Below are 20,937 nucleotides of genomic sequence, written 5' to 3'. Positions count from 1 at the left end.
AATGTAAAGTGGAATCATGAGACATTTCTCTTGAAGGACTCTTTAGCGATGCGAACAGTTTGAACTGGTCGCCTGGAATGAATAGCAGTCACAGACGAGATGCACTGCTCGGAAGCACCCAGCTATACACTCATTATCTGTGAGTTTCTCAAAACTTTTCTGCGGACGAAATGTATTCTCCAGCAGACGGGCATGGATGGAGAAAAATCAAGGTGCAGCATTTTTCTGTCATGCATTGAAACAGTTGCGCAACAACCTGCAAATCCGCGAATATCGCATTTGGGTGGCAGATTCCACTGGTGCAGTGTCCTATCTTGGCATCTCGACTGTGACTTCTATTCTTTTCACTGTCCTATCTTTGTATCTCAACTGTGACTTCTATTTTTTTTAGTGTCCTGCCTTCGAATATCGAGTGTGACTTCTATTCTTTTCATTGTCCTACCTTAGAATCTCGACTGCGACTTCTTTTCCTTTCACTGTCCTACCTTCACATCCCGACTGTGACTTCTATTTCTTTCACTGTCCTATCTTCGCATCTCGACTGTGACTTCTTTTCCTTTCACTGTCCTATCTTTGCATCTTGACTGTGACATCTATTCTTTTCACTGTCCTATCTTTGCATCTCAACTGTGATTTCTTTTCCTTTCACTGTCTTATCTTCGCATCTAGACTGGGACCTTCTATTCATTTCACTCTCCTACCTTCGCATCTCGACTGTGACTTCTATTCTTTTCACTGTCCCACCTTCGCATCCCGACTGTGACTTCTATTTCTTTCACTGTCCTACCTTGGCATCTCAGTTGGGACTTCTTTTCCTTTCACTGTCCTACCTTCGCATCTCGACTGTGACTTCTATTCTTTTCACTGTCCTAACTTCGCATCTCGACTGCGACTTCTTTTCCTTTCACGGTCCTATCTTCGCATCTCGACTGTGGATTCTATTCCTTTCGCTTTCCTATCTTCGAATCTCGACTGGGACTTCTATTCCTTTTACTGTCCTACCTTCGCATCTCGACTGTGACTTCTATTCTTTTCACTGTCCTACCTTCGCATCCCGACTGTGACTTCTATTCCTTTCACTGTCCTACATTCGCATCTCGACTGTGACTTCTATTCTTTTCACTGTCCTACCTTCGCATCCCGACTGTGACTTCTATTCCTTTCACTGTCCTACCTTCGCATCCCGACTCCGACTTCTTTTCCTTTCACTATCCTACCTTCGCATCTCAACTCTGACTTCTGTTCTTTTCACTGTCCTACCTTCGCATCTCGAATGTGTCTTCTATTCCTTTCACTGTCCTATCTTTGCATCTCGACTATGATTTCTACTCTTTTCACGGTCCTACTTTCACATCCCGACTGTGACTTCTATTCCTTTTACTGTCCTACCTTCGCGTCTCGACTGGGACTTCTATTCCTTTCACTGGCCTACCTACGCATCTTGACTGTGACTTCTATTTTTTTCACGGTCCTACCTTCGCATCTCGACTGTGACTTTTCCTTTCACTGTCCTATCTTCGCATCTCGACTGTGTCTTCTATTCCTTTCACTGTCCTATCTTCGCGTCTCGACTGGGACTTCTATTCTTTTCACTGTCCTATCTTCGCATCCCGACTGTGACTTCTATTAATTTCAATGTCCTATCTTCGCATCTCGACTGTGACTACTATTCATTTCAGGATGACCAGTTCCAACAGTTGGCATTCGTAAAAGGCTCTTCAAGACGATAGTCTAAGTCTTCTACTTTTCATTTAAGTTCTTTCGAACAGATACTGAAACTTCCTACGTAATTTATTCCTTTTATTTCTTCTTGAGAATCAAAAAAATTCTACGACGTTCGCAGATCCACATGAGAAATGAAAAAATGCTGCACACCATAAATTTAAAAGCATTCAAAGCAATCTTTCAATTTTCCTCACTCCCCTGACGAACATCAGCGCCTACTGTCGCCTCGGCGGTCATAAAAAATACAGCTACTGCGCCTGCACACAATGTGCTCTTCCAGATAAAGAAGACATATTGCCTATCGAGAATAAAGGCATTCTTTCGTTCGCCAACAATATTCAATTTCTTTTCTTCAATTTTGATTTTGTTTTTCTTTCATCGACGCAGTGCAATCTTTTTCCTTTTTAATATAACAGAAGTATAGAAGTAGCAGTATACGGAGTCTAGCGCCTCAAAGCACACAGTGGCTATGGCAGGCACTATACTGGAGCGCTGTGCATTAATTTAAACCAGCTAGGGCTTTCTTACGTATACAGACATCGCCTAGCACTGAGACGTACTAGCATTTCTTTTCCATCAAAATGCTGAAGTGAGAAACAAAATTTGCTCTGTGAAATTTATGACTTCGTGGCAACGATTCTGGCGGCACCTTAATCACAGACAAAAGCAGACATCAATTCACCGGCAACAAGGCAGATGAATGTTATGCATAAAACCTGGACGAAATCATTCCACGTCATGATACAGTATATATGCCCCCGGCTATCTTTATAAGAGTTAGAGGTTCAGCAGAAAGCAAGCAGTTCCGCAGCAGCACTCATGAATGCGGCCAAGCTGGGTTTTTTTCTTGTTTTGTGTCTGCTTACGTGAGTACTATCTCAAATATCTCTTAAGCAAGAAACTTCACTGTACTACTCTGTTAGCATAGTTGACGTGAGCTTGCCAGAGGGGAAAATGCTCTGTTACATAAAAGGCTTGATGACAATGACGGTGGTTCGAAGTACACAATGCTTTTGGTTTGCAATAACTAGAGTACGTACATAACAGTGCTTCAAACTAGGCACGTTGGTTATTGTAATGGTCATAATTGCACTGTCGGGCTTTTGAAAGAACACAAACTGAAAGACAGTGTACATAATTAATAGTGCTTCATGAACACAGTCGATACCCTGAGCAATCAAGGGAAGGAAAAAGAGCAGCTCGTTAAGACATACACGAAAGAGGCCAACAGTCACAGAAACGAAGGAGCACAGGGGATCTTTTTTTCAATAATTTGTGTTGTGCATCAATGGGATACTAATCGGGTAAATATTTTTTAAACTGGTCAGAATGCAGAAGGAAAACAATAACATGCTGTCGGAGGGATTCCAACCGATGTCCTCTGAATTTCGCATCCGGTGATGAGCTTCGGCGACGGCTGTCCAATCTTTTCCTTTCGGGGGTATTTATGTGTAGTGTAACCGAACAATGAGAGTGTTCACCAGTGCCACTCTCGCCCATAGCGGCGGACGTAGTGTGTCCTGTATAACCGCGAGTGGCACGTAGGAAAGTGGTCGAACGGTGATGGCGGAAGCTGTGCGAGAACCCTCTTATGCTACCTTTGGCGACAAGGCTGCTAGAATTGACGGCGGCATCGATGCATTAGCCTAAACGGAAATATCTCGCAGCCTTTTCCATTTTATTATAACAAGGTTGACTTAGCTGAATTAATGTTTCCTATTCTCCAAGGAGGAGAAATCGACCGTCGTTTTTTAAGGGGGACTGTAAAGCGGAGTGGTGAGCGAGGGCTAAAACTCTGGACTGCTACTCTGCATTGGGAAAAGGGTGAGGAAAGAAAGAGAGTTATCATGGGCTCATTCCCACCTGACTGCTGACATTCAAAGGATGTTTTCTCATTGAGGTTGTGTGTGCATTACGAATAATATCTAAAACCCTAATGCAAAAGAGAGAGATAAAGAGAGAGGAAGAACGGCAGAGATGTTAACCAGAAAAGTTTGCGGTTGGCTACCCTGCACTGGGGAAGGGAATGAGGGGATTAAAAGGGGAACCCTAATGCAATGTTACTAATGAAACTTATGATCAAAGCCGAATGGAAGTAATGTGAATTATGGCGATGTCAATATTAAGGTGCGGGTAACGTATGAACACGGTGACTACTACATTAGAGCAATAAATATTTTACTCATTGTTTCTGCGATTAATCTCTTGCATAGCCCACTAAACTGTGTCTTGTTCGTTTTCCTGTGCGGTGTAGAAATAGCATTAACAACTTACCGCTGTTTGCTATGCCTGTGTAACGCGAAATTAGGTTCAGCTATTTGCGATTTGGAATGCACTCTTCGCTCTGCAGTCTAGCGGCTTCCACATAGAGATGCAACATTTTCGAAAAACATTTTTCTTCCGGCTTTTTTTGGTGGAAATTTTGGAGAAAAAGAAACAGAAGTAATTTACTGCTCTGTATTACAACAGTTTATTGTCGAACGTCAAAGCAGTAACTCCCATAATGTAAATCATAGGCCTGAAATATTTTCTACCCTTTCACGAACAAATGCAAAGTTTAACAGATCGAAGACATTCAGAAGCACCACCGCAGAAGCGACCCGTTCTTAAATAAGCGCGGCTTTCTTCAACTGTTCAACTTTTACGGCTATTAGAACACTGAATACTAATATATCACGTCTCTTGTGCGGCTGCTATTTTTCAGGAGCACAAGATATTGCTGTATAAAATTCAATTTAAACAAACTGAAACCTACACTATTTTCTAAGCCCTCTCTACAGTTGATACAATAAGTGTAGTTCCGTCGCTGCTCCGACTATCAGGCGATGAAACAGCCGGCTAAGTACTACCGCTTGTTCCGAGTTATTGTAACTGGGATCGTCTGAAGCCTTTATCGCCATGTTAAAGTACGCGTGCACGAAAACAATACTTTTCAGCTTTTCATTATATATACCCCGTTCGTACGCAGAGTATGAATGTTGGCGCAAAAGCCACACCAGTTCCGATTACAAGCAGCTGATAATGGTGAAATCTGTAGAACAAATCTAGCCAATGGCATCACCGTTTTACTGGCGTAGATTCCGTCGCACCATGTTGAAGAAAGCATGTGGCTCGTTCAGGCCAATATTCCCGACATTCACTATATGCCTGAGTTGGTCGCGTATTCAGTATCACCGAAGTACACTCTTCATCTTAGTGTTTCAAACACACACTGTGCTCCGATATCCAGTGAAACGCAGACAAGATTTCGTAGTCATCCAAATTTTCCCCGTTATGCGTTGGCTTAAGCGGTTCTGCTGCGCCCTCCCAAGGATGAACTGTAAACTCTTTGCGTGTTTTCAAGGCTTTTTCGGAAAGACACCGTTCACTTTGCAAAAGGACACAGCACTGCACATTCGATTCGATTTCCTCCTCTCATCGGACAACAAGGCTTGGTCACTTTCTGCTGCATTGATAGCTTTGCGATGGGCTTTAGCAACATATGGCGGGATTTCAATGCGTCCTAGAACTCTTCTTCGTCCACAACGTCAAGCGTTAGAGCCCCGTCGAACATTAATTTTTTATTATAGCAATTATCCTCAATAGCTTTTTTTTTAAAGCTTTCAAATCATATGCAAGCACCACTCCATCTTACCTTACATGGAAACTTAAGGCTTGTGCTCGCGCCTTTGCTTTAGTTGATTTCCTGCCTTTCCTTGAATGTGGCCAATACGACGTGGGTATTCGTTGCATATTTGATGGTGTGTTCCGCCTGCTTGAGCAGATCGAGTATTTATATAAGAGTAAGGAGGTCATTCATGGGCAGGTTCAGGGAGTGCACGGCACAACTAATCGCTGTGACATGAGGAAATCACCTGAATAATAAGAGCACATGCCGCTTTCATGTTGCTGGCATTGTTGGTTACCAGCGCCTCTATCTTGCCGCTACCGACCGACTCCATACTAGCACAGATTTCTTCTTTCATATAGACTGCGGCATGCCTGTTAGCGCCGGTGTGGACTGACCTGAAAAAAAATATTAAAGTTAAAGATAGGCTCCCCTTGGACATGCGTCCAGCCATCGGTGACAAGAGTGATGCGCGAAGCCTTTTCTATGCTTTCGTTCAGAGATACGGTAGCCGCTTCGTACTCTGCATCAGGCAGTGGGCCAGCCAAGCTAGGCCGTCTTGGGGTCTTGTAAGAAGGCCTTATTACTTTAAATGCAGCCTGCCGGCATTCTTTCGTCACTAACGTCAGCGGAGAGTTAGAAGCTTATATAGCATTTGCCACCAATTTTTCGGTGTTCTGCGCTTGAAGTGTCATTGTATAGATGAACTGAGTAACCCTTACGCTCACTGACGCTTCGCTGCTTAATGCACTACCCGCTTCGTCTAAGCTTCGACTCTGGCCTAAAGGGCTGCGAGAATGTCTTCGCCGTGTTACTTCCTGTCCAGAGTACTTCAGGCACCGAGGAAAGTGCTTGGAAAGGCGAGTGGCATTGGGAAAAGCGCAGCTGCTCTAGCATTACTTGCAGACTGTGGGTCTCCGTCTCCTGCCAACGTTTTTCCCGACCGTGACGTGCATCTACACGTCGGAAAGTCGCTGCACCAGTACATAATCCTCTTTGACACTGCTTTAAACGACAGTCATGCACAAGCGTTCGACAAAAACCCAAAATACAGCTATAAGAAGCACAAAACAAGTATAAACTGCAACCCAATGATCAAGCTTTCCTGGAGGCGAGCGGACATTATGCCACATCGACAGCGATTGGTCGGTCGTTGTTCGACGGTTCGATTTTAATGGTGCACATGTGTGCTGACGAAGCTTTATTCCAGTGCATTCTCCCACTCGCAAATTCTGGTGATTTCTTCGAACTGCGCTGAAAGAAAGGGGGAAAACTTTTCTTTTCTTCCGGAATCGTGCCGTTTGTCCCTAGCTTCGCATCTGTATTGCCACTAGGCGAATGCATGAAAAGAACGCAAACACTAGTTCACGCCGCTGCGCTCAGTAGGCAAAAACCTTTCCGCGCTATTGCGAGCAGTATCATGACATTTTACTCTTAGTTTCTCCTTCGTGCTACGCCAACACCGCCAACACCAAATATCAGAAAAACCTGTTTCTACGCGAAGCATAACATCAGCGAAATCATAGCTGAAATCGCCGCTGTAGCTCCAGTACGGCACAACAGATTTCCAGAAATCCACACTGTAGGCAGAAGAACTATCGCCTCAAAGCCGCTGCCCAACCAATCGCGCGGAATGCGGGACCAGGCACCCCGGAACAGGGGGGCAAGGGAGGCGGTCGCCCCCCCCCCCCCTCCCAACATTTTTTTTTCCGAAGAGAGAAGCCCCCCCCCCCCCCCCCCCCCAGTCTCCAAGTGCTTGCACTTGGATCAGATTTCTGCCAATTGAAACACTTCAGTTCTAGGACTCAACTCTTTTAATGCAAATCACAGTGGGGCTCAGCTACTTGGCTTCGTAGCCATATGTAAAGCATTTCGTATATGAGTAACCTAAACCAGTCATGTCCCAACAGAAGTCGACTACCTGACTCGTGTACATGGTAATGATTAGCAGAATTTTTAAAAAAAACTATGCGCAAACTTTTTTAATGCAATTGATCACTCCTCGTGCGTAAAAATTCCCATCTGTAAAGCTTCCCATTTCAATTCGTTTTATATTGCCGTGAATAATTGCATCGTGTGTTAGTTCGCACTCAAAACCGCTGGCACGCGGCTTTATCGTTTTGTTTTTTATTCGAGATGTGACCAAGCTTATCTCCACTGATCATGAGCACATGCAAATACTTCCTCATTTTTCCAGATTGTTGTAGCTGCTTTTGGTTCTTTATCTCGAAAGTTCTTTGCCAGCTTTTAATTGAGCGCGGCCAAGAACTGCAGGCGTTCAGTTCGATGACCGCCGAGCACGCTTGTGACTTTCGCCACCGCCGAGTCATTCAGTTCTTAGTGGGCGCGAGTCAGCCCCTTAAGCAGTTTATTTTGTAAGCCTTTTCGTTGTCTTCCTGACTGCTGAAGTGTCGTCACCAAAACGTGACAGCTTGCATCAACCTTTGAACATTTAAATTTTAAAAAATTATAAAAGCTAAAATGTATTGTGTAAATAAGCATTAAATAAATAATAAAATAAGCTCGAAGTCCGCCCCCCCCCCTGCCCCCCCCCCCCCCCGAAAAAGCAAAAGTTTCGGAGTACCTGTGCGGGCCCTTCTAAACGCAGGAAAATATTTTAGTTCGTTTCGCGCGGTGCACGTTAGAGTGTACAATGTCGAGCAATACCACTTTGTGCCTCGTCTAATGGGCGCGGAAGTTTTGAGTGACCACTGAAGTTCTCTTGAGGTTTGTTACATCCATCCGTGTGAATATTTTACTTAATGAAAACAGTTATGAAATCTCCTTTGAAAGGGAATTACCTTCCTTCAATATATTCTTTGCTTCGGTGTACACTGTTTCGTTAGCGCGGGGCTTGACTGTGACAGCACCAGTTGAGCCTGGAAAACTAATTCATTCCATATTTCACATATTCCAGTTACCAGACATTTTGAAAACCCGTGTGCTATATTTCCGTTCCAGAAGTATGGCGCTGAAAATTTCCTTTTGAAACTGAGTTTGCTGCGGGAAACATATATGAACTGTATTTATTTTCAGAGCATAATTAGCTCGAAAAAAGAACTCCAGAATATTAAGTAGAAGCGTTAGCAATATTCTAGTGTTTACGCAAATTTCCTAAGATAACTTGGTTAAATATTCCTGCGGATTTTGCATGCTAAATTCTTCTTAACGTTACTGTTCTCATGGTTAAAGAACGGGAAGGGACATTTAAACCCATCTTATCTCATTTCAACGAATTTCGTTCACATGAACGAAAACTACTTTCGTTAAATCAAATTATACAGTATTTCAATGCAAGAGCGTTAAAGGCGTCATTACCCAGAAAATCCAGTGTCAGCGTTGGCGTTATGAGCGAACAATCACGAGAATGACTCTGGCAGGTGGTCCCCAGGCAGCAGCATAGAAGGCAGGTCGGCCACCCAGGTCACGTGACCTTGCGGCGCCATCACAACCTGCCCACTGGATAGCGAGCAAACTGCCCACAGTTGCAGCTGGCGGTTAAATTAATGATTGGTCGCTCAGGAAGAGGAACCTTTGCCGCACAAGGCCCACCGCTGGGAGCGCCTTCCCTCGCGGGGCAGTGGCGCATCGCTTGACCGCTGCACCACTGCGCCAGGAGTAGTAGGAAGACTCCCTGGGATCTTTGAATGTAAAAGAGAGAATGACTTTCTTCATATATGGGAATTAACCTATTACACCATCGCATCACACCCTTAAAGTGCAGCTTAAGTGTCTCCTCCAATTTTTTGTGCAATCGTTTCTAGTGTGTTCCTTGCATAAAGTATTTCTGCAACTGGTCGTCTACCACCTGTTTTTTTTTATTTTGGTGTTGCGAAGTTGCTTTAAGTAGCTGACCAGTTGTTACATTATCTCTCCATGCCTCTTGTTCAATTCAAATCTGATTTAATTTGTTTGCTGCTTGTTTCATAGTTCAGTATCGCTTTTAGTCAGAAATCTTTGTCATGGATCCTGCATGCGCCGCTTTCAAAAAATGAATCCTCTTCTCGCTCTCAGGTTTAGTATTTTAATATGTACAAGAATAAATCCACAGATGACGGCTGCTTTAAATTAGGGATACTTCAAAAGTCCTCTCGCTTAAAAATATGAACCAGTTGTGCACATGACGGCCATCCAACAATACAAATTAACGTGAGCAGTTATTTGGAACAACGAACCTTATTCTAAGATAGGATGTTTGATATCATTCATATATCGTTTTTCTATAGGTGCTGTCCTTTGTACCTCTGGCGGCCACTCTCCTGGCGTGTGACAGGATGTTAGAAGCTAGAAATTAACTATTTCGGTGGTTGAACACTCCAAATTAGACTTCTATCAGGTGCCTTATACTACCGCATCTACTCTGGTATGGGTGGACATGTCATGTAAATCTTCCCCTAAACTTCCCAGAATTGAACAAAAATTTTAAATGTTGAATTCCTCAACTGTGGAAGCCACTAGATGCCAAAGTACAATCAAAGCGACCACAGCTACGGTGCGCTGTGAGGAATTCATGACCAAGGTGGAGCTACCGCCGCTCCTCCCAGTATATGAAACATTTTAGGCGAGATCTAAATTACGTACTCAATTGTTTAGAGCCTTTGTGCGCAAGATGACGGCTCGTTGAAATGCGGCCTAGAACAGTCAAATAGTGCCGAGAGTGAGAGAGAAAACTGTCATTTAAGTTATCATTTCGCAGCAGCCGGATGGTCGGGGGCCCTCTTCCAGGGCTCCGTTGGCGGCAGCTGACTTGCGGACTAGCTGGATTATCCGGGCTTGCTGGTCCAGGTTGTCGCTGGTCAGGACCTCCTCCCACTGCTCGTGCGTGGCGTGTGCCACTATTAACTTTTTGTCCGGTTTGTCCTGACATTCCCAAGATGTACGGTAGCGCGTGGGGCTTGTTCTGCACCAAGGACAGCAACTTGGGCATTGTGGGGATCTGATCCTGTGTAAAATGTAAAGACTTGGATATGTGCTTGTTTGTATTCTCCTCCAGTCAATGACAACCGAGGACAGTTGTTTCTGTGGCGGTGAGAACTGTCTTCTTTCTAGCCTAAGGTGTTCTAGCCTGTCACCATACGGTCTTAGGAGGGTGGTGGGGTAGGGATAGGGATCCGCCCGGTTTGTAAGAGCTCGGACTAGATCATTCCCTACCTCGTTACCGGCAAGGCCTTCCTGACCATATGCCCATGTTATTCTGTTTGAGTGTCAGAGTGTACTTAATAGTGTGCTCGGCCTTCCGTAGGGTTTTCCAGCAAGGTAGTCCCTGAAGGCTTGCTGGGAGTCCGTCCCGACGTGCGATGACTTGTCCTGTCGGTCTTGAGTCCTGATGGTGATGGCTATTGCCAGTGATTCCGCTTCTGCAGGATCCTTGGCATAGATCGAAGCCCGAATGATTGGCCTCTTCTCGTTGTCGACCGCAGCAATCGCTAACCTGCCTGGCTCGCATAGGCCCCCATGTCGACATATACTGCTTCAGGGTCTTTTGATAGATTTTTTTCCAGTACTTCGGCTCCCGCTCTCTTTCTACCTTTCTGTCGCTCGTGGTTCTTGTGGCTGGGTATCGGGTTTACATATATCTCTCTTGTAAATGTCGAATCTGGGACCTGCTCTCACTAGTTCGTAGTCCCTGTCTCGTCAAAATATCTTTTTGACCAGAACAGCCTCACTGAGCTCCTCGAAGGTGTTGTGTACTCCGAGTGCCCAAAGATGTTCCGTCGATGTCGTTAGGGGGATGTTTAGGTCAGTTTTATAGGCTCCTCTCATGATGGTATCAATGGCCCATCAATCAACGATTCTGATCTATTGATACGGGAGCCCGCAGGTAATCCTGCTTACGACTAGGGCTTGGACGAGGAGGAGGGTGCTTTCCGCCCTCATTCCTTTCCGATGCCAGATTACCCTTCTAATTACTCTTAATATTTGGTTGACCATGGCCTTGAGAGTTTCGATTGTATAATCTGCTCTCAGATTGCTTTGTAACCACAGCTCCAAAACTCTCACCTTGTCTTTTTTCTTAATTTTTTTGGTTTCTTAGGTAGAGTTCTATTTCTCCCGGGGACTTGCAATTTTTCCTGTGTAACCTGATAAGTTCGGATTTTTCCAGGGAGCATTGAAGACTGCTCTCTTTGGCAAAGTCCTCGACCATACCTATAGCTGCTTGTAGAGCTTCTTTCCTTCTGCGTCAAGGATCCCTGTGTAGCCCATATGGTGATGCCGTCCGCGTAGAACGCGTAGAAAGTGAAGCCGATATCTTCGCCGATTAAGAACATTTTGGCTAAGTTGAGCATTCTTATGTTGAACCGCATTGGAGAGACTACAGAGCTCTGCGGCGTCCCTTCGTTGGGCATGGTTACCGTGGGTGACCGGATCTCTAAAACTGCTATGGTGGCTATGCGATCCGAGAGGAATGCCTTCAAGTTGTTGATTTTCCCCCGCAGTTGATATTGTTTATTTCTTGTAATGTGGTGTGGCGGCCAATATTGTCGACTTCTCCTTTCAATTCTAGTGCGAGTAGGAGGTTTTCGATGTGTTTGAGGACGGTATTTATAACTTCTTTTTTAATACAGAGGAAGGCAACCTCGGTGCAGAGTCTCTTGCGGAAGCCCAGCATGCAGTAAGGAAATAGGTTGCTTTTGTATATGTAATTTTGAAGCTTCAAGTGTATTACTCTTTCATATAGCTTTACCGGGCAAGAAGTGAGGGACATTGGACGGGCACTCTATAGCCGGAAGCTTTCCTGCCCTAGGTATAGTGATGATGTCTGCGTGTTTCACAGTTCTTCGTTGATGCACTTGGTTAGGTCCGTCAGGTGGTCAGTGCTCAGGTTCCTGATTATACCGTTTGTAACCCTGTCACCTCACGAGGCTGTGCTTCTTGCGGACATACGGGATGCTGCGTAGACCTCTGCCAGTGTCATGGGGGCGTCGAGGGTGGATTTTGGCTGGCTCTCATTTGGAGTTTGGAAAGCCAGGGACGGGTCCCCTATGTATTTTCAGTGCGTGGCTTTTATTAAATCTGCATCCGTGCCCGGGTATTTATGGCCTGTGGAGTGAAGTGTTCTGTTTGAACCCTATTTTACTTTGGACGGGTCTTTCAGGCATCGTAAGGTCGACCATGTTCTGGCCGTCCTTAGGGTAGCTTTTATCGAGTCACAAAACTTAACCCAGTTTTGCTTTCTGATCTTTCCGGCATACTCCTGGGCTTCTTCTGTAAACTTCGCTATTTTTCAGTTGCACTTTTATATTTAATTTCTGCTTCTTCCAGCGTTTTACTAGGCTTTTTCGGGTTTCCCGAGAATGGTCGACTCGAGAGATGTTTCATTTTAGGACGCTGCATCAAAAACACGTGTTCTGTGCGGTGAAACACCGACCTTATGTCTGTATCTCCCTTATGGCCTAATCCAAACAGCGATCTGGAGCAGCTCTCCGAAACTGCGCAGGAGCAAGACGTCCGTCGCGTCCTAATCAGAACTCAGGACCTGTAGCCAAATCACCCACTGAAACAAAATATTCTGTTCCGCGGAGATAGAAAAGTATCTCCGAATTGTTGATTCAAATGCGCAATTATCTAAGAATGTTTTGCTCTGCTCTCTTGAAAAAAAGCATATCGTGAAACGTTTGCGTAATAAGAGGCGTAGAATATTGCACAGTTTTCGAAGGCTAGAGACAGGTCAAAACTCAATCCTTTCTGCAGCAGTATCGCTGCTGTCGTTATCTCTCCGTTTTATGAGCTCAATTACACTGCTTCATACATACCGTTCAACGTTGCCAAAGCTATAGCATGTCTATGCGGTCTTGCAACGTCCATACGTGAGAAGTAGTTTGCATTATGTCCAAAGTAGCGAAAAGCACTCTTCGTCGTGATAATGGTTATGTACCCTCACTGCCACTTCCCGCACTTCTTTTTTCTTTTAGCACGTTTCCGTCCTGCCCCTCAAAAAGACTTCGAGAAGTAATCATGACATGACGCGGTGTGATACGCGGCTGCCTCGCCTATTCGTTTCGACTTCATCCACAGCCAAAAAAGCAGGTCGCCATCAGTGCACATTACATCAGAAAGCTCAGTAACCGAACGCCTGATAACATCTGCCTGTATCTGCAATGCTTAGCACGAAGTTTTACACCGCGCTTTGTTTTCGTCCAAACTCTGAGCGAGGCTGGCAAAAGCACGAGTAATACCAGGTGTTTCAGCGAAGATTTTCCACAATTTTCAGAAACAGGCTTTTTGTAGTAAAAATATGGTTTTTGCTGCATAGTTTTACCAGTGTTGGCGGACACCAGAAAACCGGTGATTCGTCTTAAGTAGTAAGCTGCTAAACTAATTTTTTTTATTATTTAACTGCTTAACTAGTGGGGTTAGGCACGTGGTTGCAATTAGAGATTTGTAGCCTGTCGTTAGTAACCATCGTATCAGTTCTTATAATTTCGAAAATGCAGCGCCGTGGCTCAACAAAATTTGGCTACATCTTGCCAAAATCCACGCGCTTGCGTAAATTATGCAGCAAAGTAACCTTTCCAGTGCAAGCAATTAGTTTAAAAAGCCAAATTTTGCCAAGCAACAGCGCCGAGGATAATCGCGTTTTCGAAATTCTAAAAACTGATATAGATATTACTTACGACCGGCTACAGATCTCTAATTACAACTAGGTGCCTAAGTCTACTAGTTGAAAAGTTAATTATAAAAATTAGTTAACCAGCTTACTACTTAAGACGATTCACAGATTTTCTGGTGTCCGCCAGCACTGGTAGTAGTATGCCTCAAAAGCCATATTTTTACCTCAAAAAGCCTATTTTAGAAAAATTGTTAAGGTCTTCCCTGAAACACCTGGTATGTGGCGGGTCGATAGACTTCTGAGGGTGGACTTCTTGCGTAGCTTCCACAAGATTCCATGTTACGCATGAAATGGACTATGGCCGGCATTGCGCCGCGCTACTATCGTGATTGGAGAAAATTCTATTCAAAGAGGCCTACCTAAACGTGGGTAAATACGGTATGTAGGGTTGCATGCTCGCATATAAGTCATCAGCATCGATGTCTTCAGCAAGAATGTAATACCGTTGTAGGAATGGATGGTCCTCAGCGCTGTGCGGCCCCCACGACCCGGGGTGTTATCAGTTCAAAGATACTGGGGTGAGTCTCTTTTTTCTGTCTTTCTGTCATGGGCAGTGCTTCATATGAGCACTTAGCGCGAGCAGCTTAGTGCGTTTTCGATTAGATTTACAATGGCAGTAACTAGCGCCCCAATCGCAGCATTATATGGCAGATGTGTCGGACAAGCTCCCTCTGCCTCTTGCGCCCTTGCCCTCGTACTGGCACCCAGCAAGCACATTTTTGTAGTACATCAAGAAGCGGCGACTCCACGACCCTTTCAGAGCCACTTAATGTGTTTTACGATAAAATTCAGGAGCCTTTAGCGTAAGTGACGGCTGCGGGAAGGAGGCGCAGAAGAAAGTGGAGGTAGAAAAAAAAGAGTACGTCTTGTCCTCGTCGCTTCATAAGAAGCTTTTCTGCTAGACTTGTTAACAATTAAAACATAGAGACAACATCCTTTCATACACCGCAGGGATGCCAGGGAGTGGGAACTTTTTATGTTGACTTGCATCTAAGTAATTCAAAATATGGATTCCGTTTCATAACACGTTTCTCAAAACAAACCCCTAGAACGGTATTTAAGCGCCGGCTGCCAATCGTTTACTTGCAAAGAAATCTCCGAAAGTAGTGAAAAGCGTACTGACATACTCATTTAACTGTTCCCAGTGAAATTCACTGCAGTGTAGGCTTCTTTCAACAGCTGAATTAACGTTTCCTGCGAAGCGAAATTTGAAGTTCCCAATTTCCGGCATTACGGTGTTTATTGATTAGCTGTTTAAGAAACATACATAGAAGCGGGCGCCTGTTTTCCCTCTAGGATGAAGGCTGATTAACAGCGCGAAATCAATACAACACAAAAAAAAAGCGTACAACAACATGAGTACTCACTTCCAACGGTTTATCTGTTGCAATATTAGACATGTTCACACAAATGAAGTGCCACCAAGACAGGAAAAGAACAATCAGGATGATTGGCGCGAATCATACCACTCAGATTTTGCTGTTCTCTAGCCATCTAAAAACATAAGCACTTTTCTTGTTAGCTCGAAGAGTGCTGGGCTCACAATCCTATTTCGCGTACGTGCAGTCTTCATAGCTCTATGACTTTGCCAACGCCTTAATCTTTGTGACCTCTGTTGTTAGAGCACATGGCTTAGAAGGGGTCTGTCACCTAGAATGAGTCCCGCATTAACGGCCGTGAAAGTTAAGGTGGCGCTGCTACCACACAAAAAATGCAGTTATGTTCCTTTAACCTGCTGTTAAGTGACCTGCTTGTCTGCTCAACATATTCGTGCGCACACGAAAACGGCACGCGGTGCACAACACCCGGACCACAAGTGGCAAAAACGACTTCGCATGTCTGTTTTTCTTGGTTTACGCACGGGTTTGACTTTTTGCAAATAATCGGCCATTTCACAGGTGCCGAAAACACAATTCTAACACAGACTTTGTGTCCCGCTCTTCTTTTGATTATGGGAGGCCTCAATGCATAGAAGGGATTAAGTAATCTTTTATACGCAAATATCTGTACGTTAATAGCTGTACGTAAATAGCTCCAAAGATAACCTTGATCTCTTTTGTTCCCGAACCGGTATAATTTTGTCTTTTTATTGCCAAAGCATCATGTGCTTCATTAGGCGAAAAATACAGCATTGTCGTTGTACACTCCAGACAGTCCGAAAAACCATGTGACCTCATCAGGAAAGAAAGAGAAATAAATTTCGTAAATCAAATTTCTCCCGAAGTGCGTTTCCAACCCAGGCAGACGCGAACAGATGAGCTTCGCTGGCCACTTTGTTAGAGCACTGCACCTTCATTGCAGCGAAGCACCTCGTGCGCTAAACTGCCAGTCTCTAGCACTGGTTTTGGGTATCATCGTCTCCATCAACATCCATTCGGACGACGCGAACAGATCAGCTTCGCTGGCCATTGCATTAGAGTAGGACGCCATCGCCGCAGCGAACACCACGCGTGCATGCTTTCGCCTTCACAGCGCGTAAGCAATCTTAAGAACCATCAGTGATTTTTGTACCATGGATTCAGCCACAGAAATCACTAACGGCTCAGGGTACACGGCATCAGACAGTCCTCTAATCTGTAATGCATTGGGTTGTTGAATGATGAGCTCGCAGGATATTTAGCGCATTTGTTTGGCATTGGATGGGAACGCCGCGTTTTACTAGCTTGGAATGTGCTGATAAAGCTGGTAGGAGTGCTTCTTTCACACAACGTTCATAACCCAAGCAAATGTGATATTCATGGTTAACAAGCGCAAAAAAGACGTATACGAAGAGAAGAAGACGACAACACGACACAATCGCTCACTCGCAACTGAACGTTCATTGAGAAAAAACAGCAATATGTACACAAAAAGGCGAAAATACAAAGAAGTAAGAGACTAAGCTTCAATGACGCCGCACCAAGAATCTTGATCAGGACTGAATTACACGCGCAGCAACAAGAGATCTAAAGCAATGCAGTGAACATCGGCACGAAAGAAGGATTACACGAGACAAAAATGAAGTGTCATCATGGAAAGCTATTTCGTGGCTTGTTAGGGTGACTGAAGGGGCGCTAATGCACGTGTCTATTAACTTTGCGACGTAATACACTTTCTTTAGCTCGCGTGTGAGTTGATTATGGTGTGTGAAAAAAACAGTAGTGTTATCAAATTTTGGGGCACACCGCTTGCGTTTTCCTTGCCGGTCACAATCCCGGCAGTGGTCAGACAGGTTACAGCGATCTTGGTTAAAGGAATTTCTTAAGCTCCATAAGGCGTATGTTTAAGCAGCAGTCGGTTTGGCCGATGTAAGCATGGCCGCAGGTCGTCGGAATTTTGCACACTACATTTCTACTGCATTCAACATACTTGTTGACGTGCTTGATACCACATACTTTGCTAACGGGATGGGGTGTTGCGTCGGCCCCTTTTTGGACGGCCGCGCACAGACGGGAAAGCTTGGCAGGAGCGGAGAAAACGACGTCAACATCATAGCGTCCTCCTACTTTTTTCAGCCAATGTGAAGTTCTATGAATATACGGGATTACAGCAACCATTCTTTTTTCGCGCTTGTACCAACTGCTAGCAGTGTGGAACCTAAAGAACTTGCTAGCCTCTCGCATAGACTTGAGAGGGCCGTTTCAGGGAACCCCGATGCTCTCAGCCTAGCTAGCTGTTCCCGAACAGCTTTTTGAGCATTGTGCAGACATGATTTTATGAAGGCCGATCTCAGAGAAGAAACGGCTACACCATATTTAATATTTCTGACTGCGCATAAGGCTATTTCATCAATGGTTTTGAACTTCTGGGCGCATAACACCAGCAGGTATGTTCAGGCAAACAATGCAAGTTCAGGTATAAAAACTAGCATAGACATTGAAGACGTATTTTATTCTCTCCCACACGATGCCCTGCTGGCATGTGTCCAGCGCTGCATCCTTGAGGACAATGATGAAATCAATTTCAGATCAAATTGTGGCACGCTGGTTGAACATTTCATTGAATTTCTGTGTTTATATCTGCGGTCAACCTTTGTGGGCTGGTGCAACAACTTCTATGTCCAAACTTCTAGTATATGTATTGGCTCTTTCGTTGCGCCCACTCTTTGTGTTATTCTTTTTAGCCGTATTGGCAGAAATGTAAAAGCCAACCTCAGTGACCTTCACCTTCGCATATTTAGGTATGTTTATGACTTTCTGGTATTCACAAAAATAGACAACTTCAATAGGCGCGTTGGGGATATTTTAAATGTCTTCAAAGAAATTAGCTCTGGAGTGTCCTTCACTTTCGAACTTCCAAAACAGCAAAAGGTTCAGTTTTTAGATCTGAACTTGCACTTTTTGCCTGATCGTATCTGCTGGTGTTGCGCGCCCAGAAGTTCAAAACCATTGATGAATTACGTTTCTGCGCAGTCAAAAACTATTAAACATGGTGTAGCCGTTTCTCCTCTGAGATCGGCCCTCGAACAATTATGTCTGCACAATGCTCAAAACGCTTTTCAGGAACAGGTAGCTAGGCTGAGAGCATCAGGGTTCCCTGAAGCGGCCCTCTCAAGTCTCTGTGAGAGGCTAGCAAGTTCTATTAGGTCCCACACTGCTAGCAGTGGGTACAAGCGCGAAACAGGAGTGGAAAATTTGGAAGGTCGTTCCAGAGTACAAATCAGGTAACAAGAACTCGCCACTTAATTACCGTCCCATCTCTCTAACTAGTATTCCCTGCAAAATCATGGAACACGTCATCTATACCCATATCATGGCATTCCTTGATTCGAACAACTTTTTTCAACCTGCTCAGCACGGGTTTCGCCGGGGTTATTTCTGCGAGACCCAACTTGCTACGTTCATTCACGATCTGCATGCTAACCTTGATTGTAATCTACAGACTGACATCGTATTTTTAGATTTTGCAAAACCCTTTGATAAAGTACCCCATAAACGCCTGGTGATAAAACTTTCCCAATTAAATTTGCACACCCATATTTTGAAGTGGATTGAAGAGTTTTTAACTAATCGTTCGTAGTTTGTCTCCGTTAACAACAAGAACTCTAACTCACTCCTAGTAACGCCGGGCGTTCCACAGGGATCTGTGCTTGGCCCACTACTGTTTCTCATACACATTAATGATCTGCCTTCAAACGTAACATCTAACATACGCATGTTCGCTGACGACTGTGTACTTTATCGTGCTATTCTCACCACTGCTGACCAATCTTCTTTTCAAAATGATCTCAATGCTGTTCAGGAGTGGTGTAATAAGTGGCTAATGGAACTTAACCCACGTAAATGTAATCTTTTGTCCATCAGCCGCCGCTGCAATCCTCTAATTTTCTCTTACGAAATATCAGAAGTTCCTGTACAACTAGTTCAGTCATACAAGTACCTAGGCATAACAATTTCTAGCGATCTTTCTTGGAGCTTGCATGTTACTAACATAATACCGTCAGCAAACAAGACGCTAGGTTTCCTCAAGCCCCATCTTCACCATGCTCCAAAACATGTAAAGTTATTAGCTTACAAATCATTCGTCAGTTCCAAACTAGAATTTGCATCGCCCATTTGGAATCCTCATCAAGCTTACTTCATCAATGCCCTCGAATCTGTTCAAAATCGCGCTGCTCGCTTCATTCATTTATCGTACTCTTATGACATCAGCGTTTCCTCCTTAAAGACCGCATCCGGATTACCACCCTTATCGCTCCGCCGTAGCATTGCCAGCCTGTCTTTATTTCGCAAATTCTTCCACAGCCCTATGCACAGAGCACCTTATATTCTTCCCCCAGCACGCATATCTCATCGCACCGGCCATCACCTACAAGTTGCCTGTCCACGCTCACGCACCATCACTTTTTTCTAATTCCTTCTTTCCTCGTGCAGGCGCAGACTGGAAAGGCCTTCCAAACAACAATGCCATCATCACTTGCTCAAGTCTTTTCGCTGAAAATGTAAAAACTTTCCTGGTATTGTCAATATGTGTTTTTAAACGTTGCCACCCCTTATGTAACACCCCTCTTTTGGGCCTTTAAGGTAATAAAATGAAATGAAGTTGCTGTTTTCTGGAAAAGCAGCGCTGAAGAGACGAGGACAGAGACGAGGCGACAAGGTGGACGCTATGTTGTTGACGTCGTTTTCTCCGCCCCTGCCGAGCTTTCCCGTCTGTGCGCGGCCGTCCAAAAACAGGCGGACGCAACACGCCGTCCCGTTAGCAAAATATGTGGTATCAAGCACGTCACAAACTATGTTGAATGCAGTAAAAATGTAGTGTACAAAATTCCGACGACCTGCGGCCATGCTTACATCGGCCAAACCGGCCGCTGTTTAAACACACGCCTTATGGAGCATAAGAAATTCCTTTAACCAAGACCGCTCTAACCTCTCTGACCACTGCCGGGATTGTGACCGGCTAGGAAAGCGCAAGCGGTGTGCCCAAAAATTTGATAACACTACTGTTCTTTTTTACACACCATAATCAACTCACACGCGAGCTAAAGAAAGCGTATTACGTCGCAAAGTCAATAAACACATGCATTAGTACCCCTTCAGTCACCCTAACAGGCCATGAAATAGCTTTCCTTGATGACACTTGACTGCTGTCTCGTGTATTGCTTCTTTCGTGCCGATGTTCACTGCATTGCTTTAGATCTCTAGTTGATGCGCCTGTAATGCATTCCTGATTAACATTCTTGGTGCGGCGTCATTGAACCTTAGTCTCTTACTTCTTTGTATTTTCGCCTTTTTGTGCACATATTGCTGTTTTTCCCAATAAACATTCAGTTACAAGTGAGCGCTTGTGTCCTGATGTCGTCGTCTTCTCTTCGTCGGCGTCGTTTTTGCGCTTGTTAACCATGATTACGTACGAACTAGCCAAACTTCTAACCTTAATGAAATATGACTAGTTTAGAAAACTTTAGTCACACATTTCAAAATTTAATGAAATTGTTTCCAGGCTGCTTATGCGCCAAGATAATTAAATTAAATACTCTTTGAAAATGTCAAGCAGATTTTCAGTCCTGATTATC

The 20,937-nt window shown here is 44.4% G+C and overlaps 1 long non-coding RNA gene across 2 annotated transcripts in view; it reads left to right on the top strand.

Annotated features, from left to right (window-relative positions):
• The first annotated feature begins 2,475 nt into the window (after window positions 1-2,475).
• LOC144118576 (uncharacterized) overlaps window positions 2,476-20,937 on the top strand; it is a 29,803-nt gene continuing 11,341 nt past the window's right edge. The window contains exons 1-2 of one of the 2 annotated variants that reach the window (XR_013312049.1): window positions 2,476-2,591; window positions 14,395-14,461. This is a non-coding gene — a long non-coding RNA (uncharacterized LOC144118576). The remainder of the gene's footprint in view (window positions 2,592-14,394; window positions 14,462-20,937) is intronic. The other variant, XR_013312048.1, reaches the window with a different exon arrangement.

The sequence above is a fragment of the Amblyomma americanum genome, chromosome 2, assembly GCF_052857255.1.
Source record: "Amblyomma americanum isolate KBUSLIRL-KWMA chromosome 2, ASM5285725v1, whole genome shotgun sequence".
Lineage (NCBI taxonomy): Eukaryota > Metazoa > Arthropoda > Arachnida > Ixodida > Ixodidae > Amblyomma > Amblyomma americanum.
Note: the sequence above shows the minus strand (reverse complement) of the source record. Positions and strands in the feature narration are given on the sequence as shown.